This window comes from Ictidomys tridecemlineatus, chromosome 5 (assembly GCF_052094955.1).
Source record: "Ictidomys tridecemlineatus isolate mIctTri1 chromosome 5, mIctTri1.hap1, whole genome shotgun sequence".
NCBI lineage: Eukaryota > Metazoa > Chordata > Mammalia > Rodentia > Sciuridae > Ictidomys > Ictidomys tridecemlineatus.
The window spans coordinates 94,209,411-94,236,875 of record NC_135481.1 but is presented as its reverse complement, the minus strand read 5'-3'; the positions used below and the strand labels follow the sequence as shown (position 1 = coordinate 94,236,875).

At 36.8% G+C, this 27,465-nt stretch overlaps 1 protein-coding gene across 16 annotated transcripts in view; it reads right to left on the bottom strand.

Annotated features, from left to right (window-relative positions):
- Sipa1l1 (signal induced proliferation associated 1 like 1) overlaps positions 1-27,465 on the bottom strand; it is a 355,619-nt gene that overhangs the window by 321,702 nt on the left and 6,452 nt on the right. For 2 of the 16 annotated variants that reach the window (XM_078050449.1, XM_078050450.1), the window contains exon 3: positions 26,748-26,829. The exons of the other annotated variants lie outside the window; for them this stretch is intronic. The gene's annotated coding sequence lies outside the window, so the exon portion shown is untranslated. The remainder of the gene's footprint in view (positions 1-26,747; positions 26,830-27,465) is intronic. 16 annotated transcript variants of the gene reach the window in all.

The window sequence follows — 27,465 nt, the reverse complement described above, 5'->3', positions numbered from 1 at the left end:
AGAGAGGGTACTGGGGAAAACCAGGGGCCCTTTACCACTGAGCCATATCCCCAGCCCTTTCTATTTTTCATTTTGAGACAGAGTCTCACTAGTTTGCTCACAGCCTTGTTAAATTGCTGAGGCTGGCTTCAAACTTGAAATCCTCCTGCCTTAGCCTCCTGAACCACTAGAATTACAGGCATGCACCACTGTGCCTGGCCTTTCTTTATAACATGTTGAATTTTTTTTTAATTACATCCATGAAATGCAAACACCTAGGTACCACTGCTCCAGATCTTCTGCACCTTCCCTTTCTCCAACATCCCAATGCCCCTCTTTCCAATCATTTATGCAAATAATAAAAGAAAACCAAAAAATAAGGGCTGGGATTGTGGCTCAGTGGTAGAGCACTCACCTAGCACATGTGAGGCCCTGGGTTCAATCCTCAGCACCACATATAAATAAATAAAATAAAGGGAGCTGGGCATGTGGCTCAAGCGGTAGCGCGCTAGCCTGGCATGCATGCGGTCCGGGTTTGATCCTCAGCACCACATACAAACAAAGATGTTGTATCCACCGAAAACTAAAAAATAAATATTAAAAAAATTCTCTCTCTCTCTCTCTCTCTCTCTCTCTCTCTCTCTCTCTCTCTCTCTCTCTCTCTCTCTCTCCCTTCTCTCTAAATAAATAAATAAATAAAGGTATTGTGTCTATCTACAACTAAAAAAAAAAATTCAAAAAAAAAAAATTAGGTGCTGTTCTGAATGCCTGAATGCCTCTCTTTCACACCTCACCTTCCAAACCATGAGCACCTGTCAGCTTTACACTCAAAAATCCTAATACTCAACCACCTCATTTCTCACCACCAATAGGTCCAAGTCACCATCACCAATTTCTTGGAGTTTTGCAACAGACTCAGAACTGGCCTCCCTACTTCAGCCCTGCCACAGCAGTCTATTCTCAATGCAGCAGCCTAGTGATTCTGTTAAAAATCAGGTAAGCCACGTCAATCTTCTGCTTAAGAACTCTCCAGGAGTCCCACCATACTCAGAAGAAAAGCCAAAGTTCTCAGTGAGACTCACAGTCTTGAGACCACCTGCTGCCTTTAGGCCTTTCTGAGCCCATCTCTGCTACCCGTCATTTCATTCTAGGGTCCTGGCCACATGGTCTTTTCTCCTCCTGTCTCCTTAGCCTAAAATGAGTCTCCCCAGATAGCTGCACGACTAGTGAGTGACCTTACTTCTTCAGGAAGTTACTCAAATTCCATCTTTATCTTTGTGGCCATGGAGCATGCAAAATTATCTTAAGCAGGATAACATTAAGAAAGTTGTAAAAGAAAGCCAGCAGCCAGGCATGGGGGCACACACCTGTAATCCCAGCATCTCAGGAGGCTGAGGTAAGAGGATCGTGAGTTCAAAACCAGCCTCAGCAAAAGTGAGGTGCTTAACAACTCAGTGAGACCCTGTCTCCAAATAAAATATAAAATAGGGGTGGGATGCAGCTCAGCTGTTGAGTGTCCCTGAGTTCAATCCATGGTACCCCATCCGCCAAAAAAAGAGACAGCCAGCAAGTAGAACATACTTGCAAAGCACACATCCAAAAAAGGACTCATGCAAAATATATAGTTTCAAAAACTTCCTACAAATCATTAAGAAAAGTGGTATTTAATAATTAGATTAACTGAGATATAATTTGCAAACAGTGAAATTCACTTTTTAAGGTACAGTGCTTCCATGATTTACAACAGTTGCATATGGTTTTGCAGGCAACACCAACCACAATGAAGATATAGAACATTTCCATCATCCCAAAAAGTGGTATGAAAATGGCCAACAAATATGACAATCTACTTACATGCATTAGTCTTTGGCAATGCAGCATTTGTACACACACAACCCAAAATAGCTAAAGTCAAATGGCAGGCAATACCAAATGTTGACAAGAACTTGGAGTTCTCACATGCTGCAAACTGGTACATATAAATTGATATAACCACTTTGTAAAACTTTCACTCTACCAAAGTGAATGTGCACTATACTCTATAGCCTAGCAACTCCACTCCTAATTATTTCCTCTAGAGATGACTTTACTAAAAAAACATACAAGAATGTTGAAGGCAGTCTAGCCATTAAGCATAGGTGGAAAATGGTACACCGTAGTATTATTGTCATATAATGTAATTCTACAGCAACAAAAATGAAAAACCTACAAATATTTGGAAAAGCATGGCTAAATCTCACAAACACAAGGTTAAGTAAAAGAAGTCAGAAACAAAGGACCATCATACACAGGGCTACATTTACATGGAGCTCAAAAACACACTAAGCTAATGCTTTGGGAGGAGGAAGGAACCAGGCCTTCCCAGGGGTGAGTTAAGATTCTGTTTCTCTTAATATTATCAGTAAGCCATACTACCAAAAGTGACATACAGATTTAATGCAATTCTCATTAACATTCCAATGACAGTCTTCAGAGACATAGAAAAAGCCATCATGAAATTCATCTGGAAAAATAAGAGACCAAGAATTGCTAAAGCAATCCTTAGCAGGAAGAGTGAAACAGGTGGCATCACTATATCAGACCTTAAACTATACTACAGAGCAATAGTAACAAAAACAGGATGGTATTGGCACCAAAACAGACTGGTAGACCAACGGTACAGAATAGAGGACACAGAGACTAACCTGCACAAATACGGTTATCTCATACTAGACAAAGGTGCCAAAAACATACACTGAAGACAACCTCTTCAACAAGTGATGCTGGGAAAAATAAAAATCCATATGTAGCAAAATGAAATTAATCCTCTATCTTTCACCCTGAACAAAACTAACTATTCAACTCAAAGAGGATCAAGGACCTAGCCATTAGATCAGAGACCCTGCGCCTACAAGAAGAAAAAGTAGGTCCAGATCTCCATCATGTCAGCTCAGGAACCAACTTCCTCAATAAGATTCCTAAAGCACAAGAAGTAAAATCAAGAATAAACAACTGGGATGGTATCAAACTCAAAAGCTTCTTCACAGCAAAGGAAACAAACAAGAACATGAAGAGAAAGCCTATGGAATGGAAGAAAATCTGCCACCTGTACCTCAGAGCATTTATCTGCAGGATATACAAAAAACTTAATACTAAATAATAATAGCAATAACCCAATCAATAAATGGGCAATGGAACTGAACAGACATTTCACAGAAGAAATGCAATCAATCAACAAACATATGAAAAAATGTTCAACATCTCTAGCAATTAGAGAAATGCAAATTACAACTATATTTAGATTGCATCTCACTCCAGTCAGAATGGCAATTATCAAGAATACAAACAACAATAAATGTTGACGAAGATGTGGGGGAAAAGGCACACTCATACATTGCTTGTGGGACTGCAAATTGGTGTAACCACTCTAGAAAGCAGTGTGGGAAACCATCCGTGAACTACAGCCAGTTCATTCCACCAAGGGGAACTCCATTTCTACCACCTGCAGAGATTCCTCAGGAAATTTGGGGAACCACCATTTGACCCAGTCTTCCCACTCTTCAACACATACCCAAAGGACTTAAAATCAGCATATTGACTCAACAACATCAATGTTTACAGGAGCTCAATTCATAATAACTAAGCTATGGAACCAACCTAGGTGCCCTTCAAAAGATGAATGGATAAAGAAAATGTGGCATATGTATACAATGGAACATTACTCAGTCATAAAGAAGAATGAAATTATGGCATTTGTCAATAAATGGATGGAAATGGAGATTATCATGCTAAGTGAAATAAGCCAAATCCACAAAACCAAAGGCCAAAAGTTCTCTCTGACATGCGAATGCTAACACACCATAAGGGCAGGAGGAGGGAAGGAAAGAATTTCTTTGGATTAGACAAAGGGGAATGAAGAGAAGGAGAGGGGGGTGGGAAGAGGAACGACAGTATAATGAATAGGACATAACTTTCCTATGCTTATATATGAATACACAACCAGTGTAATTCCATATATTGTACAATCACAAGAATGGGAAGTTATACTCCATGTATGTATAATATGTCAGAATACATTCTACTGTCATGTAAAACTAAAAAGAACAAATGAAAAATTTTTAAAAAAAGATTGTTTCTCAGTCTGAGTGCTGACCACAAAACTACATTTACTTTGTAAAAGTTCATCCCAAGTAACACATGCTTTTTGTACTTTTCAGTATGTTTCTTATACTATAAAACAAAGCTTATTTTTAAAAATCACCTTCTCAATGACACTTGCTCCAGTAAACTTCACTAAAATTTCCAGTACCTCCAATATTTTACATCTTTCTTTGTCCCCTTAATTTGTTGTGTACTAAGTCTCCAGAGCCTAAATGGATATCTGGCAAACAGTAGATACTCAAATACAGAATTAATTGATTTATTAATTACACAGCATTGTCCAACTTAATTATGTCTAATTATTGTGTATTCAAGCCACAAATTCGTGTAGTTGGTGTATTTTAAACAATACAACAGAAGCTGTTCTGGTTGAACATTTCTCAATATGGTTTTGAGACCTCTCACCTGCCTAATCATCCTCTGGCTGCTCAAATTCTTCCCATTTCCAGATCAGATTCTAACCAGTTTATATGTAGTGTAACACAACACTGTGTATTAAATCTTTTTTTTCTTTAATAAATGAAGCCTGAAGTTACTTTAACCTTTTTCTCAGTCATATCTACTTTACAGACTCACTGAGTTTAGAGTTAAATAAAATCAACAAAGAAATTCAATCCTATTTATTTGTTTTCCTCACATTAAAACACAAATTAAGAAACATTAGACTGGGGGTATAGCTCAGTGGTAGAGGCTTTTCTGGGAATGCTGGAGACTACGGTTCTGAACAGGAGAAGATGAGAAGGGAGAGGTAAAGAAATGTCCCCACCATACAATGGTGCCTTGGGTGACTGGTCGTAAATGAGGACTGTTTCAGGTATCTTCACTTATTCACACTGTCAATTTTAGCTCCCACAACACTGTTTAAAGCATCATTTCTCTACCTTTCCACCATGATTCCCCCAAGGAGACTTTAGGGCACTTGTTTCTTAATTGCCCTCCCTCACAGCTTATTTATTTGGTATTGTTTTGTAAATTCCAAATATGCAAGAAATACTCAAGTATACTTACTATCGATTATAATAATGATATAATAATAATGTGTATCTAATGATACAATCTAAGTTTATTTGGACAGAGTCTATAGGAAATCAATTCGTTGGGAAAACTATATATGTGCTCCATGTTGTACTTGGGGAAAACTGTGTTCTCTTAATTTTTGAGCTCAGTGGTTCCTGAATGTTACCTAAACCAAAATTACTATCTACATCATTAAAATATTCTACGTATCTATTTTTTTTAAAAAAAGTTAGTGTCACGGATATACTGTACATTGGATTATGCCTTTATTTATATGCACTGTGATTTTCTAAACAAAATGAGTAATATTTCTGCCACCAGGCTCCTCCACAAACCCCACAGGGCCACTTTCACCTCTGAAATGCATACTCTGCCAAACATCACATTACCTTACATTTCTAATTTTACCTCCCATGTAAATTTGTCGACATAAGACCATTTTGATGAAAAATAAACCACAAATACAAAGTGACAGCATGGAATGAAATGCTTACCTCCCAGCTGATGCATAGCCATGCAATCCACTGTTTCCAGGTATACTTGTTAATGAGCTACAAGTCTACCTAATAATCACTTCACTCTGCTCCATCATTTTTATAAGAATAGCATTTTGTTACCACTTTGTTTTGTTTTGCCACACTGGGGAGTCCAACCCAGGGCTCCCTAAACATTTTGTTGAAATAAAAAATCAGCAGTCCTTCTTTCCCTTTCATATAATCTACTTTTAAAAGAAACAAGATTAGCAGAATGACATATTTTAGACTCTTCTAAAACCCTCTGGAATTTATTCCTTTCCCTGGCCTCCTGGAACCTACTACTATCTCAGTTCAGGGCCTCTGTAATTGCGAACTTCATTCTTTTAAGTTTCCTGATTCCCTAAATTCAGATCAGTCCTTTTTATTTTCTACATTATTAACAAACTTTTTAAATGTAAATCTGATCATTCTTCTCCTGGGATATTTAAAATCTTTCCAGGGTTCCTCCAGGCCTCTAAAATAAAAGACTCAATAGCTTTGCATGATATGCAAAGCCTTCACTATAAAGCCAATAAACAATTATCATGAAGCCAATCCTCCCACTTCTAGAAATTATTCTCATAATCAACACTCCCCCAGGTCTAGCAGAGTCTAGTAGAAATGTTCTTACACCCAAGCCTCTCTCCCCAACCTATCCCAATATCCCTTGGCTCTTTATATTTTAGAAGCATATTTTAAAAGTCTTCAAATACTTTTTATTCTCTTCCTTCCTTGCTTCCTTCCTAGTCACAGGAGCTCTTCAATACCAGCTTTCTAGGCACTATGCATACCTCTGGGGATTACTTGATAATCCATGTTTCCCCCAATATAAAGCACTTCCAAAACTATGTGAAGGAAACACACTAAAGGATACTTGTTACAAGCTGACCTCCTAAACTGGGAACCTGACATTTACAACCTCTGGAATTTGTTCTTTCCCTGGCCTCCTGGCACTTTTATCTCAGTTCAGGGCCTGTACCCATGGGCCAGCAGCACCGGGAACTTAAAAGGAATGAGAAACCAAATAAATGCATTTTCAAGTACTCAAACTATTCTGGCTCTTGGCAACCACTATCTCTTACTCTCAGCCCTATCAAATCATCTGTTTAAACAAACACTAGAATTCTGCCAGAAATCAAATGAAACTTAATCCATTTCCTTTCTTGGGGGGGGGGGGTGCATTTCTTCTCTATCTTCTCATTCCTCAGTTTCCCAACTGGGCTTCCTCAGAAAACTATAGAGGTTTTGGTATTCTGGGACACAGTTAATTTTACCCTGGAATTCTGATTAATGTTAAATGGGTAAGAACTCTCCCGCTTTAGTCTCATCTTTTGTATTCTATCCTTCTGTTTGACTTTTCTTGCTGGAAAAGATAGCAGGACTATACTACAGCGCAATAGTAACAAAAACAGCATGGTATTGGCACCACAATAGACATGTAGCCAATGGTACAGAAGAGAAGACCAGAGACAAATCCACATAAATACTGTTATCTCATACTAGACAAAGGCACCATAAACATACATTGGAGAAAAAAACAGCCTATTCAACAAATGTTGCTGGGAAAACTGGAAATCCATATGTAGCAAAATGAAATTAAATCTCTCTCTCTCTCACCCTGCACAAAAATCAACTCAAAATGGATCAAAGACTTAGGCATTAGACCAGAGACCCTGTGCCTAACAGAAGACAAAGTAGGCCCAAATCTTCATCATGTCGGCTTAGGATTTGACTTCCTTAATAAGACTCCTAAGGTACAAGTAAAATCAAGAATTAACAAATAGGATGTATTCAACTAAAAATATTTTTCTCACCAAAGGAAACATCAAGAACATGAAGAAAGAGACTATCAAATGGAAGAAAATCTTTACCACACTCACCTCAGATAGAGCACAATATATGGGCTAAGGAACTGAACAGACACTTCACAGAAAAAATATAATCGATCAACAAACATAAAAAAATGTTCAACATCTCTACAACTAGAGAAATGCAAATCAAAACTACTCTAAGATTTCATCTCACTTCAGTCAGAATGGCAATTATCAAGAATACAAGCAATAATAAGTATTAGTGATGGTATTGGGGAAAAAAGGTGCACTCAGACACTGCTGGTGGGCTGCAAATTGTTCCAACTACTCTGGAAAGCAGTATGGAGATTCCTCAGAAAACTTGGAATGCAACCACCAATTGATCCAGTCATCCCACTCCTCAGTATATACCCAAAGGACTTAAAATCATCATATTACAGTGACGCAGACACATCAATATTTATAGCTGCTCAATTCACAACAGCTAAACTCTGGAACTACCTTCAGCAGATAAATGGATAAAGAAAAAAAAAATATATATATATATACACACACAATGTACATATATACAATGGAATATTACATATACACAATGTACATATACATTGTGTACATATACATATACAAAATGTACATTTACACAATGGAATATTACTCAGCCATAAATAAGAATGAAATTATGGCATGTGCCTGTAAATGGATGGAACTGAAGACTATCATATGATAAGTGAAATAAGCCAAAACCAAAAAAATTAAGGCCAAATGTTTTCTCTGATAAGTGAATACTGATCCATAAACGGGGGGTGGAGGGGTAATGAAGGAACTTTGAATTATGCAAAGAGGAGTGAGGAGATGGGAGGGGGTGGATGGGAACGGGAAGGATAGTGGAATGAGGTGGACATAATTACCCTATATACATGTATGATTACACTATCAGTGTGACCCTGCACCATGTTCACCCAGAGGAAGAGAAGTTGTGCTCCATTTGTGTAAAATATGTCAAAATGCATTCTACTGTCATGTAGAGCTAATCAGAACAAATTTTAAAATTAAGAAAAATAGTAACAGCAAAAAAAAAGATAGCAGGAAAAAGAAGTTAATTACTCTGTACTTCCTTTTTCTAAAATTAAAGTGATCTAGCTTCTTTTTTATTCCTCACTTTGTTTTATAGGGTAAAAATTAATTTGTACACACTTTAATAAAGGTGAATGTAAATACACTTTATGACACAGCAAGTCCACTCTTGGTCATACACCCCACAGAAATGCATGCCCATGGGCACCTTGAGACACATACAAGAAATAATAGCTAAAAACTGAAGAGTGAAACTCAAATGTCCATCCAGAGTAGAGTGTACAAACAGTTGGATGTTCATAAAAAGGAAAATTTATAGAGCACAAAAATTAACAGCAACAAGAAACACAAGGATGACTTTTACACAGTAAGCAAAAGAAAATGTGCTATTATAATCCCATTTCTACAAATTTCAAATCTATGTAAAAACTCATCCACAGCAATAGAAGTCAAAAGACTCTGGGGAAGAAGGAAGGCTAATAATAACTATACAAAAGTAGTAGTTGGGGGCTGGTAATGTTCTCTTTCTTGACACTACATTGTAGTTACTTATATGTATTCATTTTCTGATAATCTACTGAGCTGTATCTTTATGATTTTTATACATGATATGAATCACACTTTTAAAAGTTTTTCAAAATCCTTATGGGTAAGATTCAAGATAGTGGATTAGAGAAAGGCTATATTTCTAGTTGCTCTGTAGCTCAGGATTCAAGCAGCAGAGTACTGCTTCTCGCAAGGTGAGTGAAAGAAGAAATTCACTGAAATTCTGTACCAGTCAGTCTCTTAGAGACTCAGAAATTCCTGGGCACTGAACAAAGAACAAGAAAGAGTACATTGGAGCCAAGTTGGTTGTTGTAGCAGCAGCATCAGGGACACTGGTTCACCACAGAGGGAAGGGAGTAACATAAACAGAGACAGACATATAACAGACAAATCTGGCACAGAAAAACCTATAGAACAGAAAAAGCAGCCTGAACATAGCTGGTTCAGAGGCTGCACAGTGAACAGGTTTTAAAAAGTGCTCTGTGTTTTTCAATTTGGCATGAAGAGAGCCGAGGTGTTACCACACTGTCCCAGCAAGCATCTATGGTGTGGTTTAGGGGTACCTAGCAGAACGTGAGTGAAACAGGAAAGAAAAGACTATACCCAGGGGAGAAAGTCTCAAGAGAAAAATGTCAGGTCACATTTCAAGGCAAGCCAATCAGAATTACTTCTGATTTCTCAACACAAACCTTCTAAAAGGAAGGTTTGGAATGATGTGTTCCAAGTCCTGAAATAAAATAACTGCCACTAAGATTGTTATATCCATCAAAGCAATCACTAAAAAACAAAAGAGAAATAAAAACCTTCCAAGATAAGTTGAAGGTTAAAGAATTCATGACTATAAGCCAGCACTTTAGAATTTATAGAAATATTTCACACAAAAGATATAAAAAACAAACCTCAGAGTTCACAAATGAACAAATCTCATTTGAAGAGAAGTTAAACAGGAAACATTATAAATAATCAAAATGGCAGGAATTGAAAAACATCACTCTAAAATAATATATAAATGGTCTCAACTCTCCAATTAAAAAATAAAGGCTGACAGGATGATATGTTGTTTACAAGAGACTCACCTTATAGGCAAAGATAGCCATAGGCTGAAAGTGAAAGGACAGAAATTAGTATGTCATGCTAATGGAGCCCCAAAACAAGCTGGAATAGCTACTCTCATATCTGACAAAGTAGACTTCAAAAATAATCAGGACAAAGAAGGTCACTTCATAGTGGTAAAGGGAGCAATTAAACAAGATATAACAACAGTAAATATTTATGCCCTAAACATTGACGCATCTAATTGTATAAAATAAATACAACTCATATTAAAGCCTCCGAAAGACCCTCATACAGGAATACTAGGTGATTTCAACACATCTCTTTCACCAATAGATAGGTCATCCAGATATAAACTCAATAAAGTCTCTTTAAAACTAAAATATTATAAATCAAATGGACTTAACAGACATCTACAGAATATTTTATCCAAAAACATTCAAATTCACCTCCTTCAACTGTTCATAGAACCTTCTCTAAAATATAAACCTGATATGATTCCTTATATCTTATCTGTTCATGATGAAACAAAATTGGAAATCAACAATAAAAGACCAGAAATTATATAAAGACATGGAGATTGAGCGATACACTTCTAAATGATGAACTGGGTGATAGAAGAAATCAGGAGAAAAATTTTAAAATTCTTAGAATCAAATGAGAATAGCAATACAATATTGCCAGAACTTCTGGGACACTATGAAGGCAGTTTTAAAAGGCAAGTTTATAGCTATCAGTGCCTACATGAGAAAATCAGAAAGATTCCAAATAAACAACCTAATGATGCATCTCAAGCCCTTGAAAAACAAGAATTAAAAAAAAAAAGGAATTAAAACCAATAGAAAAAATAAAATATTTAAGATCAGAGCCAAAAATGTACAAAGTAGAGAATTAAAAAAATAATAATACAAAGGATTAATGAAACAAGAGTTGGTTCTTTGAAAAGATAAACAAGATTTATAATCCCTTAGCCAAACTAACCAAAACAGAGCATTAATAGCTAAAAAGCTGGAAATAACCCAAGTGTATATCAAATGATGAATGATTAAACAAAATTTCATATATCCCCATAATGTACTACTACTTAATAATAAAAGGAACTAAAATACTGATACATATGCTACAACATGTAAAAGCTATCATACTAAATGAAAGAAGCTAGTCATAAAAAGCACATATTATATGATTTCATTTATATGAAACATCAGAATAGGCAAATTTAGAGACCATAACTAGATGAGTGGTTGGTAAGCCTGAGAGGATGAAAAGATAGGGTAGAGAGGTGAAAAGTAAAGGCCATGAGGATTCATTTTTGAGATGATGAATATGTTCTAAAATTAACTATGGAGATAACTGCACATGGATTTGAACATACTAGAAGCAACTAAATTATATACTTTAAATGAGCTAATTATTGGATATGTGAATTATGTATCAATAACTTTTTTTTAAAATCTGGCTTCTTTTCTGGCCCTAAAGACTTCTGCTGACTTCTTTGGAAACCACATCTACTTTTATTTGTCATCATTATTTGCAATCATAAAATCACAATTTTTGTTTCTTGGAGCTTCCTTCCCATCTGGAATAAATTCTACTCCTTTTTAGAGTTCTGGTAACCTTGAAGGCATCTTCTTTCTGAGCTTCAAGAGGCCCCATTTCTAAAAATCTAGGCCATTACATTCTCTTATACAACTTCCATCATGACTGAATCCCAAAACAAAATGGCCCCTGTCACCCTAAGTTCCCAGCATGAATCAGTCCAATTTTCATCTCCTACCTTCTAAAAATGGAATTACAAAAAAAGTCAAGGACACATCAGATATCTCCATTTACAGGGCTGATTTCTACCAATATACAGAGAGTTTAAACTCTGAGGTAAATTCTATGCCAGATTTGAACTGATACATATTATTCAGAGAGGCATTTAAAATTAGGGTCCAGGAATACAAAGTTGCAAAAGTTTGCAAAAAAAAAAAAAAAAGCCACAGTCGTACCTTTTATAGTCTAATCCGACAAGCAAACAGAGGAATAACTTTTATATTTTGGCAAAACTTTCCTCATTTTTCTGAACTCTGGCACTTATGAATTGTAATTTTTTAATCTATCCATTTGGCTTAATCTTATGGACATAAATGCTCCCTATGAATCTCAAGGACTGGTACGTGCCTGTCATACAGGAGAGCTTCAACAACTGTTAGTTGAATGAGTGAATAAAAGAGCATAAGTCTGCAAGGAGAACCAAATATTTCCCACAATGTCATCATCTTAATCTCTTAACCTCTGCCTCATGGCTACAAATCCCAGACAAAATTGATGCAGAAAAACACCCAAGTTGATTCCTCTCTCTGTCCCTTTCCCCCTCCTCCACCTGAGCATTCAGTTTTCCTACCATTACCTTTCCCCATCTGATACCCATGGAAACATGTCCAGGATGACTTTTCAAAGAAAAGAACATAGGATTCCCCTATGTATTGCAGATGAATTTATTTTACATATCCAAGAATCCACCACTATAATCCAAATGAAATGTGTCAGGGTCCTTAAAAATATAAAGGAAAGAAAGCCAAAAAGTTGAGAAGGCTTATAAGAACAGATGAGCAAGTACCATCTGCTGGACAGCCACTGTATGCTGGGCACTGTGCCTGCTGCCTTCCAACTGACAGCAAAGAGCTCTCCTGTACCAGAATCAAATCAGAAACTGTGAGAAGGTGTTACGTACAGTGCCTCATTTTACCTTTACAATAACCTGTGAGTTAAGTATCACCAATGTCCCCTTTTCAAAAATAAAGAAATAGATTAAGGACTTGTCTGAGATCACAATGGTAGGCTGGAATCCAGATCTCTAGATCCAAACTCAGTGTGTGCCACTGGAAATACTGTGGCTCCAGACAAGTAACTCAGTCTCTAAATCCATTCTCTGAATCTAAACCTTTTAGGGTGAAGAAAATTCCTTCTTCAAAGGTTTGCTATGAAAATTAAGTCAAACAACGGATTCCAGAAAGTGATAGCATTTAACAGACCTTTTTTTTTTAAACATGTTTCTTTTCTTGCTTCCCTATTACAAACTCCCCCAACCTCAGATTATGACACACTGCAATTTGATTAAGTCATTTTTCACATTCTGTCCTAGAGAGAAGGCTCTGCCTTCCCTACTTCTCCAGCAAAGCTTCAAAATGAAACTAATGTTTGAGAAAAGCTGTTGGAATGTAACAACCATCTTACAATGTTTGAGAACATACTTGTAACTCAGAAACTACTCAGAGAAATCTAAACTCAAAGCTGCTTCTAGTTTTGTTCCATGGTGTCTTCAGAGAAATCCAAGACACCCCTTCCCTAAGGCTGCAACTTTCCAGGTCACAGTTCTCCCATCAAAAATACTACGATTTCCCCATAGCCTTTTTTTTTTTTTCTTCTTCTTCTTCTTCTTCTTCTTCTTCTCCCCATCAAATTTCACCTTAAAATCCCCTTTTACCAGATACAGCCCTGTGTTTCTTTGGTTGAGGAACCATTTTTAGAAGACAGAAAACATGAAGAAACAAATAGCCATTATTCTTGGATGATAGAAAGATGAATGATTTTTTTCTTCTTAATACTTTCCTATATTTTCCCAATTTTCCACCAGGCCTCGTGAACAAATTCATAATAACAAGAAATACAGGACACTTTTTTTTTCCCTTAAATATCCTTTAGTTGTAGATGCACACAATACCTTTATTTTATTTTTATGTGGTGCTGCGGATCAAACATCCCACACATTCGAGGCGAGCACTCTACCACTGAGCTAAACAGTTTCCTTAATTTCCTGCTGGACACTGTTCTCCATCTTTTCTGAGTTTCCTCTGGCTAAAGCATCCTGACAACAGATCTGCACACTGCTCAGCACACTCCCCACTGACAGTCCACACCTGCTGCAAAATAGCTCAGGGAACATTTATTGAGTGAACGATGAATTTTCAAGTAAGATTTAGGAATGGACCTGGTGGCTTGAGGACAGGCGGATCAACATATGACTGCAGCATGTCCTTAATGAACCTGGATTACTGCAGGTACTTAACATTATTTAAAAGGTAGCTTCCAAAACTGTCTAAGCAGTTACACATGAAAACTCTGCAACCAGAAGACAACGAGACCTACTAGGTGATTCACTGCTACAGCACTAAACTACGAAGAGGATGTGACTATCTTGATGCAAATGAGACACCAGGAATCGAATTCATTAAGTCATTGAGGCAATTATGAAGGCACATCATAGCTATATTCAGTCACTGAAGTTTAACAATACTCTCCAAAATTGATCTTTGTTCATAAGATTAAATGAGACTAAATACTAAAGCAAACAAGGGATTAAGATAAACTCACCCTCACCTGGTTATTGAATTGCCAAAAGTCTTTTCTAATAAACTGAAGCAGAAAATCTTGAGTATTTATTTAACACAAAAAAAGAAGCCTCGAATATTTGGCTTGAAGAAGTGACCTGTACATAACACTTAAACAATGGTATACTGTATTCAGTAAACATGCAAAGTCTACAAATCAAGAAAAGTTAAGGTATTAAAACCACCCTCCTTTTTCACTAAAAGTTACCTTTTGGGGGGCAGGGGGATGTACCAGGACGGGCACTCAGCCACTGAGCCACATCGCCAGCCCTATTTTTGTATTTTATTTAGAGGCAGCTTCTCAATGAGTTGCTTAGTGCCTCACTTTTGCTGAAGCTGGCTTTGAACTTGTGATCCTCCTGCCTCAGCCTCCCAAGCCCCTGGGATTATAGGCATGTGCCACAAAAGTTATCTTTTGCTAGTGGTTTCATTTCTGTTTGATCAACCTAATAAGTTTCCTAGAAGCACACTTAAAGAAGCCAAGATTGAATTTACATCTGTTTTTGAACTTTCAATTAACTTCACTTCCATCAATCTCTCTGTAAAAATCTATAGATCCTTCTAATATGCCCCCAGGCTCTTAAAAAAAACATTTGTTTCAAAACAAAGCAGATCCTGAGTTGAAGACACAGGATAATCTGAGGGCAATGGGTGGAAGTCAAAGACAGAATGACAACTTCACATCAGAATCCACACCACCAGAGATGGACAGAGAACATTTCATTTTGGAAAATAAAATCTCAAGTTTCCTGCCTTGCCCAAGCAGGGAAGTAAAATGAAGGTGTTCTTACTAGAAAAATAACTCTGTCATTATTACAAACTCAAGAAGATTTATACTTGCTTTACCACAACTATAAATATTTACATCCCATTTAGCTATTCACACTAGAAACTTTGCAATAATGGGCCTTAGGCTTCTCTAGCAGGTGTGAGCCGGATGTGTGATCATTTCCCACATCTCAGCAAATTCAGCTGGCCTGAAAAAACATTCAATGACATCTATTACCTTGACTCACTGCAAAGGACAAAATTAAATATATTATTTTCTCCAGAATTTTGAGATACTTGCTCATCCTCACCTCCTAAAAAATTCTTGCATCTACCACCTAATATTTCTCAGTGAAGCCAGCAATCACAGGATGTAAGGGAAAACCATGCCCAAGTTCCCTGGGGAAAAAATGCATCTGTGGTTTTCTGCACCTGTTTGGGGTACTAGACCTAGAATCAAGGGGCACTTTACCACTGAGCTACACCCCCAGCCCTTTTTAATTTTTGAGACAGGCTCACTAAGCTGCTTAGTTGCCAAGGCTGGCCTCAAATTTGTGATCCTCCTGAGTTAGCCTCCAAAATCACCAAGATTACAGACATGTACCACCACACCTAGGTAACAAATGAGCATCTGAAAACAGGGCAAATTATCTCACCTTTCTAAACTTCAGTTTCCTTACCTGTTAAATATTGATAGGACCTGTTTCAAAGCAATTTCAATATGAAAAAATGAGGCGGGGAGGGCGGGGGGCTGGGGTTGTAGCTTGGTGGTGGAGCACTTGCCTAGCATGACTGAGGCACTGGGTTTGATCTTCAGCATCATATAAAATTTTTTTTAAAAAAATTTAATGAGATGGCATTAAAAGAAGAATCTAACATAGGATGAATTTGTTGGTGGAGTTCAGTCAAAGATATTTACTGGACACTGTGGCAGTTGCCTGACAATCAAAAATCCTATAAGAGACTGCATGCCAAGCTCAAAATTATACCAGCAAGACCAGCCTTCATTGGAGAAATGGGTGGAGAGCTTATATCATCATCATGGCATAGTGTTTAAAACAAATTATCAGTTTAAGGAACAGGGTGGTGGTCATAACTACCCTATTATAAGTAGACAGACTTTCTAGTATTACCAACAATAAAATGCACTCTACTCACAGAGCCAAAACATGACTGGAACTACTCTCTTCCCAAGAAATGACTTCTCTGTTGCAATATAGCTGCTGCAATGCATGTTATGAAAGAAAGAGCTGTATAACAAAAACTCAATATCCTGGTTCCTACTCAGGTGCAAATGTCTATCTCACAGGCTTGTTATAAAGATCAGCAATAATGTGATACAAAGTGCCTGGCACACTGGGTCCTCAATAGATGGTAGCTAGCGTTACTTTTATTACTAGGAAGCAACAAAATCAAACAGCTAAACCTGCCACAAAACAACTGAAGATTGAGCAGCTCCTTTTCAACCAAGAAATTAAGGAAGATAATTGGATAAAGTACACAGTAACAAGCCCTACAACAAGGAGCAAAGTCAGTAAATAGCCTGCTAATCAGCTCACCTTCCAAGAATGAACACCAAAGTACCCATTCCTCTGGGGCAGTGCAGATATGCTAAATAAGAAATAGTCCCTGTCCAGAGGGGTTAGAGGAGAAGGGAGGGAGCATGGGGTTATTAATGATGGGGTTATTAATAATATGATGATCATTATTATCCAAAGTACTAGTATGAAGGCACGAATTGATGTAAATATACTGTATATACAACCAGAGATATGAAAAATTGTGCTCTATATATGTAATAAGAATTGTAATGCATTCCACTGTCATATATACATAAAAAATAAATTAATTAAAAAATAAAAAATAAAAATAAATTAAAAAGTAATGTAAACAAGGAAATCTAAATAAATAAATAGATAAATAAATGAATAAAATTAAAATAGGTCAATTTAAAAAAAAAGTCCCTGTCCTCAGACAATCTATACCTACCTGAAGAGAAATCATTGGCTTTCACATGGTCATCTGCATTCCCATCTAGATTCTACATTCTATGAATGTATAACCAAAAACTTTAAATTGCCTTACACTATAGGTATTCAATAAAAATTTGGTAAACAAATGAGACACTCATAGGATCTCAGAAATAAAAGCCATGCCCAACTCAAAAGTTTCAAACTCTGGCTTTACAGCTCAATATGAAATTCTAATGTGGAAATGGGGAATCTTTGTGCTTAAAATGCTCCCCAGATGCTTGTGATACTCCGTGAGAACCACTAAACTAACTGAGCCTCCTTGAACTGTGGGGATGAACATTACAAGACCCTGTCCAGGAATGACCCAGACGGACATATGAGTACCTCTAATACCTAGAGACACAGCTTACCATACCTACAAGAGCTGTACTAGAAAAGTCCTTTCAGATATTCATTCAAACATCTATATTTAATCTGCTCGTGTGTCCTGCCCTGTGGGGACTAAGAAGACGAATCTCTCCTCCCCTTACATGATAGATTCTGGCACAGGATAACAACTCTTCTGAGTCTTCTTCAGGCTAGACATCCTTGCTGAACTATACATTAACTATTAAACACTAGGTTCTTTAAGTATATAACAGAGTACAACCAAATTTCAGAGAAGGGAGAAATGAGGGTAAGTTATAATAACCAGGCAGACCTCGATGAGGGAGGTGGGTCTTGAAGGATCAGAAAGATACAGATAAAACAAGAGTTCAGGGGCTGGTATGGCATCAAAAGGATGGGGAGGTAATACACTGATAAGGAGCATGAGTTTCAGGGAAGGGATAACCGAGGGAGGACTTGGTAGATTTCACATACTTTTTTAATTATCTAGAACTGCAACTGAAAATAAACAGCAGTCCAAAGAAATCAGAATAGTTGGTAAGGGAAGAAAGCAGAAGCCCAGCATACAGAGGCAGAGACAGTCCTGAAGAGGCCAAAGAAATCTGATAAACATGAAAGGAGAAAAAAAATCATAAAAGCAAGATGTGGCACTGGAGTCACTGTAGTGCACATGTACAATCAGACAACATGGCAGGAGTCCAGGCGGTCAGAAAGGAGACTGCTAGGTAAAAAGACTAAGGTTTTAATCTAAGATGGTGGCAGTTAAACTAAAAGGAAAAGCTGAAAATGGGAATCAACAGGAAAAAGGGGCAAGTCTGAGCCACAGAAGAGATCACGGATAAAAGAAAGGGAAGATTCAGAGATGACTTCAAGAGGTACCTGGAAAATTCAAGGAAGAAGCAAGACAGCATCAGACCAGGAGAGACAGGATGACTGTGCAATCACCCACTCTGAGCGCACCTGTGCATCAGCTTCAGCAGGTCTTGTTTTGTTTAGGAAAGCTTTAAAGTTCACTTCCTGTTCCACATATACAATAACCAGTGGTTCTGCTATTCTCTTTGGCCCCAGCACAGGTTGTAGTTTCTATGTCAGCAGACAGGGAATATCTGGTTTTAAATCTGAAATTTGTAACATTACTACCAAAGTTAAAATGCTTGGCAAGAAATAATACATGCTTTGATAGAGCTAGGTGAAAGAAGCGAGTCATAAAATATCACATATTGTATGATTCCATTTATATGAAACCCCAGAATAGGCAAATCTGTAAAGACAGAAAGTAGGTTAGTGGTGGCCTAGAACAGGTGGGCAAAGAGAAGGGGGTGAGGTTGGAGAGAAATGGGCATTGATTGCAAATGGGTTTGGAATTTATTCTGGGGAGTGATGAAAAAGTTCTAAAATTGTTTATGGAAATGGTTGCACAACTTTGTGAATATAATAAAACTTTTCACTTGCACACTTTAAATGGTAGAACTGTATGTTAAGTGAATTATAACTCAATAAAGTTATTTTAAAAAAAACTTCAGGAGCACCTAGACACTGTGACTTCAGCCATTTAGAGAGCATCTGCCCAGGAAAAATGAGTATCACATTCAAGTTCAAATAATAAACCATCAGATGACTTGGAAAACCTAAGACATTTCAGGAAGACTAAGTCTGTCAGCTCCTTACAAGGGGAAAAAAAGTAAGCATGCAAAAGAGATTTAAACATACAAATCCTTTTAAAACTATTTATTACAATTGACCTAAATCTTCTAATATGTACTTTAAAAAGAAAAGGTCTGAGGCCTTCTCAGTAACTATGTCAAGTAATATTATACTGCACACCTACAGTTCAGTTTCTTAGAAGCTGAAATAAAATGACATAGAGTAAGCCAATTCCATGAAAAGCAAAAGATCACAGAACTTAATTACTTGGCAAATGGGCAAACCCATTTGATAAATTTGAGGATCTGACAAAAACCCTACATGAAGAGAGGTACTCATGCTTTTCAGATATCCAATATAATTCCTGCCTTCATGGTATTCACTGAAAAACAATTTCTGCTCCCCTTATATCTTCCTTCATTATTAAAGCCATTACTATTTTTCTATGCACAGAACACCTAGAATACTTAGTACTCCAACAACTGCTCATCTACAGTTAGATTCACTTCATTATGAGGGTCAGGCCCTCAAAGGCACCTTTACACAGTGACAGCCATTGGAATCTCAGTGCCTGATGATCAAAATAGGGGTGCAATGAAGAATACTAGTGTTTCTGTACAAAACTGCTTATGATTTTTTTTTTGCTTATGAATTTAAAGAACCAATAACCAACAACAACCTCTAGTTTAAAGAGAAAGGGAAGGGAACAGCTAGCTATTGGTACGTAATAGATTATAAGCAAACACCACATTTCTAGGATACAAGCCTTTAGTACTACCTCTAAGGAAAGATTTGGTAAATTCAAAATTTTACTCATAAAAATAAGACTGATGCTTTTAACATCTATACTCAATCCTATAAGTCAACGTTTTACATATTTCCTCTGCCCATAAAATATTTTAAGTGACCAAAATACCTAGGAGCACATAAATAGGTATTCTGGATTAAGAAACATGGAGAGTGGTCTCCCTAATAAATTTAACCTCTTAGACCATAAACTGTTAACTGATCTAAGTTACAGAAAACCTAAAATAATAAACAATTTAAATAAAATAATAAATAACAATTTCCCTATTATGATATCCCTCCACCTAAATGAAATTACTTTAACCAAAAAGCTATGCTTATGTAGGTGCAAGTCTGGGGCCACACTCCCACACAGTGGCCTCTGACAGCCTGATGGGAACCAAAATACCACATTCTCCCAGAAGCTGTCTAACAACTGCAGGATGGATCAAAGAGTGTTTTTCTACTCATTAGGAGAGAAACCAGTCTTTGGAGAGCAAACACTAACCTTTTCCAACACATTCTGGCCTACAAGTTATATGGTTCAAGAGATCATAAAGTACATAAAATGGTAATCAGTCTTCTTTCTGAAATCATGTCACCACTATAGCAATCAGCTTTAAATTTTTTACCTTTTTTTCTTTTCTCTCATTGGATTTTGAGAATTCTGAGAGGGGCAGATACTTCCCCCATTTCACAGATGAAAAAATGAAAGCTCATGAAGACTGCCAGACCTGCCCAACTACCTGCTTCACTTCTGCAACTTGCATCTCATGCCCAACTTATACAAATCAGCCCTTAGTTCCCCGCCCAAACCTGCTCCTCCAGTCATCTCCATTGCAATAAATGGCACCTCTATTATTCCAGTTACCCAGGCCAAAAACCTTGGTGACTTCCCTACTGCATTTTCTCTTGCTCCACATCACCTGACCCATCCACAAATCTTGCTAGCCCACTTGAGATATGTCCAGAATCCAGCCACTTTCATCATCTCCACCACTGCTACCAAATCTCACCTAGATTATTTCCAGAAATCTGTAACATCTCACTGTTTCAACCTTGGTGCCCCTTCCTATTCTATTCTCTAAAAAATAGTTTGTCCTTTAAAAAAAAAAAATCACATCAAAACACCTTGTAAACAAAACTCTCTGGTGGCTTCCCATCTTGCTGAGTTCTTTGTTGACGTATCCCTCAGATGAGAAGAGTATCTACAATCTAAAAGGTGTCCAATGAATATTGCTCATGAGTAAAAGAAAGAAAAACAGCCAAAATCATGGGAACAGTATGTAGCTGAGCCAGAACTAGATCAAATCTTCCAGCAAGGAGACCAGATTTGTAACAGCCAACAATCCACATGGGAGGAAACTCTTACATTTTACTTTGTATAACTGAATATTTTAATACATAATCAAACCCATGTTAATTTCAAACTAATTTAAATAAAAATATCTCATTATGAAGCCATAAAACCTGACACTAGGTGAATATAGCATATCTGGCTGGCAGCATGGGCAAATGCCAGGTTAATTAGCAAAGCACTGGTACTCAGATCTTCAGTGTGACTCTCCACATTCAGTGACAGATGTCCCATATCTCAAAACTACTACAAGCATAAATGACCAGAACTATAAAAGACTCAGAACCAAGAACTAGAAGGGGTGATAAGCACTTCTAAAGCTCCCATACTGGTGCTACACAAAAGTAACCTTAAATACTCTGAGTTTAAATGTTAATTGTTTTCTAATTAGAATGAAACTAATGCTCAAATTATTCACATTACAGAATTTTTTCACAAAAATGTTTTTAAGACATAAAAAAATTCTAAATTTATCTTTCTTCAGTTCTTTCAAAAACATTTCTATTATCTATAAAATGCCCTAAATCTCATTATCACAATAATAAATCCATAGAATTTTAACAGTCGGTTTTAAAGGAAACTATTTAACTCTCAACTTCCTCCCTTTTACAGAGATTACTTGATAAACACAGGTGAACAATGAAGATTTGATAAGAGGATTAACTAGTAAATGATTGAATAAATAAAGATCCAGAAAGGTTATGATTATTCCCAGATCTGATAATAAGTAACAAAATCCAGGACCAGGCAGAATAGGTTTCTAGGTTCTCTTGGAGTGGGAAATAGGAGTATAGGAAGCCAAGATTTTAAAACCCTTTATGTTCTTAAGAAAATATCAACCAAAATGCATTAAAACCTGCTTCCTTACTTAGAAAAGCACTTGATAAAATAAATTTTGCCGAGACATATCTCCTTGGAAACCAGCAAGCAGAAATGTCTAGTGTTTCTTTCTTCCTCTATGTAAAGAGTATTTAATATAGGACTATTTTCATAATAAACAACTGTAATTGTTTTGCATTACAAATAAAACAGGTGGCTTTTAACTAAAAGAAAAATCAAATAGAATGAGGAACAGAACATTGAAAATGACTACATGAGTCACTAGAAAAGTATCAACTACATGAGAACAGGAATCAGGTATCCTTTGTTCACTAGAAGTAGTCCCAGCCCCCAGCTTGTAGTATGATTCAATAAACACTTAAGGAGTAAGTGAATACTGATCCACTTCACAGACCCACCCTCATGCCTCAGCAAACACAAATTCATCTACTTACCATTAAACTTATCTGGATGACAGGTTAATACATTCAAAGATGCTAAATTTTTCCTCCACAGAAATTCTACTAAATGACCCTTCCAATAATATATCCAACCAAAATATTCTCCATACTTTTATTAAAGTGAAAAAGCCAGGTGTGATGGTGTATGCTTATAGTCCCAGCTACTCAGGAAGCTGAAGCAGGAGGATCCCTTATGCCCAGGAGTTCAAAGCCAGCTTGGCAACACGGGGTGAGGGCAAGGGGTGAGAAAATACATCTTAAGCAGTTTAAATTACTTAATACAGGAGTCATTTAATTTGCTGCTCTGACTCCAAGCTCTCTGCATCAATTCAGCCCATACAACCCAGCCAGACTAATTTTCTGTTCTTCACACATCAAGAAAATAGTGTTGTGGCTGAGTATTCTACCTACATATGTGGCCCACCACAATTCAAAAAGCAGACACAGGAAATCAGAAATGACTGGAATGGAACAGGAATGACAAGACTGTGTCAAGGAAATACATTTCAAGTGGCAGCTCTTATAGGAACTAATCCAACTGAAAATTTTGAGATTTCTAATAGAGATTTTCATTAAAGACCTCCCTAAATTACTGTGATAGAAGTTACACAGATGGTGTTGGGTGTTAACACAAACTAAACCACACACTCAATCTTCAAGATCACTCCAAGGTCCTTTTTGAAGCTTTCCCAAGATACTTGGCTCATTATCTATGAAAATACTTTGCAAACAGGAAATGTTAGACAAAGCTATTCTATACTGCTTTCAAACTAATAGTCTTACATATATTTTGACATTTAAATCACCTTACTTTATTAAATGTTTTTTCCCTCAAAAAAATAAAAAATGAATTCTTTTGTGTTTCTTCTCCATCACTCAACATCAACAGCATAATTTAAAAGTGCCACTAATACTTGATTTCAAAATGAAAATAATGTGGTACTGACAGAAACCCAGACAAATGGACCAATGGAATAGATTAGAGAGCCCAGAAGTAATCCCACACATTTATGGTCAAAATATGTTAGACAAGGGTGCCAAGACCCATGCCACTCAACAAGAAAAGTACTGCCTCTTCCACAAAAGGTGTGGGAAAGCAGGATAGTCAAACAAAATGAACAAAGCTGGATCCGTGTCTTATACAAAAACTAACTCAAAATGTATTTAAGAACTAAACTTAAGTCCTCAAACTATAAACCTCCTAGGAAAAAAATAAGGAAAAAGCTTCATGAGACTGAACTTGGTAATGATTTCTTGGCTATGACACCAAAAGCATGGGCAACAGAAGTAAGAATAGACAAGTGGGACTAATCAACTAAAAAACTTTTGTGCATTAAAAGACATAATCAGCCAGACACTGTGGCACACACCTGTAATCTCAGCAACTCAGATGCTGGGACAAGAGGAGAGAGTTCAAAGTCAGCCTCAGCAATTTAGCAAGATCCTGTCTTAAAATAAAAAATAAAATGGGCTGGGGATTTAGCTCAGTGGTAAGCACACCTGGGTTCAATCCCTGGTACCAAAAAAAAAAAAAAAGAGCAAAAGTCAACAGCTTAAAAAGCCAACCAATGATACAGGAAAAATAGATGCAAATTAAGATTTAATATGTGAAACAGACAAAGAAACAAAACTCAACAATTTAAAAAAAAAGTCAAATGACCCAATTTTGAAAAGTGCAAAGTACTTGAATAGATATTTCTCAAAAGATCAAAAGATGGTATACAAATGACACAAGTTATGCCAAACAACTTTTCTTATTTATAAGAAAAGTTGTTTGGCATAACTAATATAAACACATGAAACATCACCTCATATTCAGTAGAGGGCCACTATCAAAAAAAAAAAAAAAACAGAACAAAAGTTTCATGAGGATGTGAAGAAGATGAAAACCTTGTAAACTAGTAGAGGGATTAAACAGTGCTAATTTAAATTAAATAGTGTTTAAATAGTTTAGATTAAATGGTGTCAGTTAAGCCTTAAAAATAAAAAAGATTTTGACACATGCTATAACATGGATGATAAGGATATTATGCTAAGTGAAATAAACCAGACACAAAAAGACAAATGCTATATGATTCCACTTATATGAGGCATCTAAAGAAGACAAATTCACAGAAATAAAAAGTAGAAAAGTCAGGGCTGGGTTTGTGGCTCAGTGGTACAGTGCTTGCCTAGCATGTGTGAGGCACCGGGTTCAATTCTCAGAACTACATATAAATAAATAAAATAAAGATCCATTGACAACTAAACAATATTTTAAAAAAATATATTTAAAAACAAGGTAGAACCAGGGTTGACAGGGTCTGGGGCAAGGAGATATAAGGAATCTTAATGTATATCAAGTCTCAGATATACAAGATGTAAAAAACTCTGGAGATCAGTTTTCCAAGTGTGAATGTACTACATACTACTGAACAACACTCTTAAAAATGGTTTAGATGGTAAATTTAATATTTTGAACCACAATTTTTTAAAGTGCCAACACTGAATTTACCTTTCTAGCCCCACTGCAAGAATCTAAGGAGCCTGTTTTATTGTTGGCAGTCATTTCCAGATTTCTTCTTTAAATTCTCTTTTTCAATCAAAGAAGTTTGAGGACTCCTCACCTATCCAAAATGAAATTTCTACAATCCTCAGTCAGCCACTTCCTGGATTAAGCCTGTTACTTATTTACCTGATTGTCAAGCACAGAACTAAAAATTATAAAAATGCCACTATGTTTATAACTGGGTAGGGGTGAAACACAATAGTCATCTACTGAGCATCTCCAAAATCCACCTGGTTATCTAGTGTGATGCCCCACTGTGATTCTCTAGCACCTCTGCCTCCCCAACAACATTCTGCCCAAACCACTCTAAACTATTTTAAACTACTACCTTGAAAACTGTCTCCAAGGGCTGAGGATATAGCTCAGTCGGCAGCCCACTTGCCTAGAATGCACAAAGACCTAGGTTCAGCCCCCAGCACAGGAAAAATGGAAGGAAGGATGGATAGAAGAAAGGAAAGAAGGCAGGCAGGCTCGCTTACTACTCCAAATCAATCCCACCAAAATTGATTATTAGGCTGAGGTTCTTGAAGTTTTAAGCTACCTTCCTATGAATCCTATCTAATCTTCATAATCTATCATTTCCCAACTGAAACATTATTTTGTTGTGCAAGTATTATATCTGGCTTCCTATTATATAAGATCTACACTAAAATCCTAATTTTAATAATGAAAGAAAATAACAGTGAATCTTTCTAAAGAATTACAGGCATTTCTCAAATTGAAAAGGAGACAAGGGGCTGGGGATGTGGCTCAAGCAGTAACGCGCTTGCCTGGCATGAGCAAGGCGCTGGGTTCAATCCTCAGCACCACATAGAATAAAATGGAGATGTTGTGTCCACCGAGAACTGAAAAATAAATATTAGAAAGTTCTCTCTCTCAAAAAAAAATTTAAAAAAAAGAATTAAGAACCATATTCAAGCTTCCTAAAAGAGACATGATCTGAGTTATTAGCCAAACCCCACCCATGCCTGCTACATACATACACACTGAGCACTTTATTTGCACATCAAATTCCAACTACTGCCAGGTGCAGTGGTGCGCACCTGTAATCCCAGGTACTTGGCAGATTCAAGCAGGCAGTTCACTCATTCTAGCCAATCCGGGCAATTTAGGTAAACTACATCTCAAAATAAAAAATAAACTAAAGGACTAGGATTGTAACTCAGTGGTAGAGCTCAATCCCCAATACCAAAATCTAAAAAAAAAAAAAAGCTAGTAAGAACCAGACTCTGGCAAAATACAATGGCACAAAATCTTTTGAGGTCCTCAGGGGAGGAACAGGAAGTACAACTGAGGAAGTATGTGTTTTTACAAAATTTTTGAAAGACAAGCAGTATGGTTCCGTAGAGTCACAACCATTTACTCCTTGCAAGATTATGGGAAAATACTGATTTTTTTCCTAGGTACATATAGGTAAACCAAGCAATAAAAGTCAAATTTGGTAAAAATTTTAAAACATCCTGTTAATTTATAGTTTTATCTCTTATGGGTACCTCCTAATAAGCAGATACTCTTCTTGAAGATAATGAGATATCATGGTTCAGTTATCAGCTGCTTCTTTAAGGACATCAAGGACTGAAAAGAAAATTGATAAAAGGTCAATCAACTCTGCGAACTAGAAACTACAAAAAGAAATGAGAGGAATTCACAGTCTATCAAACTAGAATTCCTATCCCAACAAATAATTTAGAATATGAAAAAAAAATTACTTACAGAAACATAATATAGGGACCAAAGTAAAAATCGTCAAGTCCTAATTTACAGGAACATGATCATTCAGCACATAACCTTCTGCTTTTTATTTCTCAATAGCTTTCTTCTGAGCAGACCAAACCTCATTATGAAAGAAAGAAAGACACTGAACCACAAAACCAATCATTGACTATACCAGTGCATAGCTTTGGTAAAAGATTTTATGGAAAAAAGCAGAATGAGAGAGGAACAACCAAAACTCACTTTGTATCTGGGAAATTCATTTAACCTGGAGCTGCCCCAGGGAGAGACAGGGAAAAAATAATCAAATGGCAGCTGTGGTTGGGACGTCCTGTCTGCTCAGGTTGCCTTTGAATGACCCTGGTGTTGTGCAAACCAGCAACTCTAACCCCCCAAACCAGCATTCCTCAACAAGCGCGCATGCTCCTGCCTCTAAGTTGGAGAAAGGGAAATCTAACATTATGTAATTGCCTGTTTCCCACAATTTAAAGTTAGGCA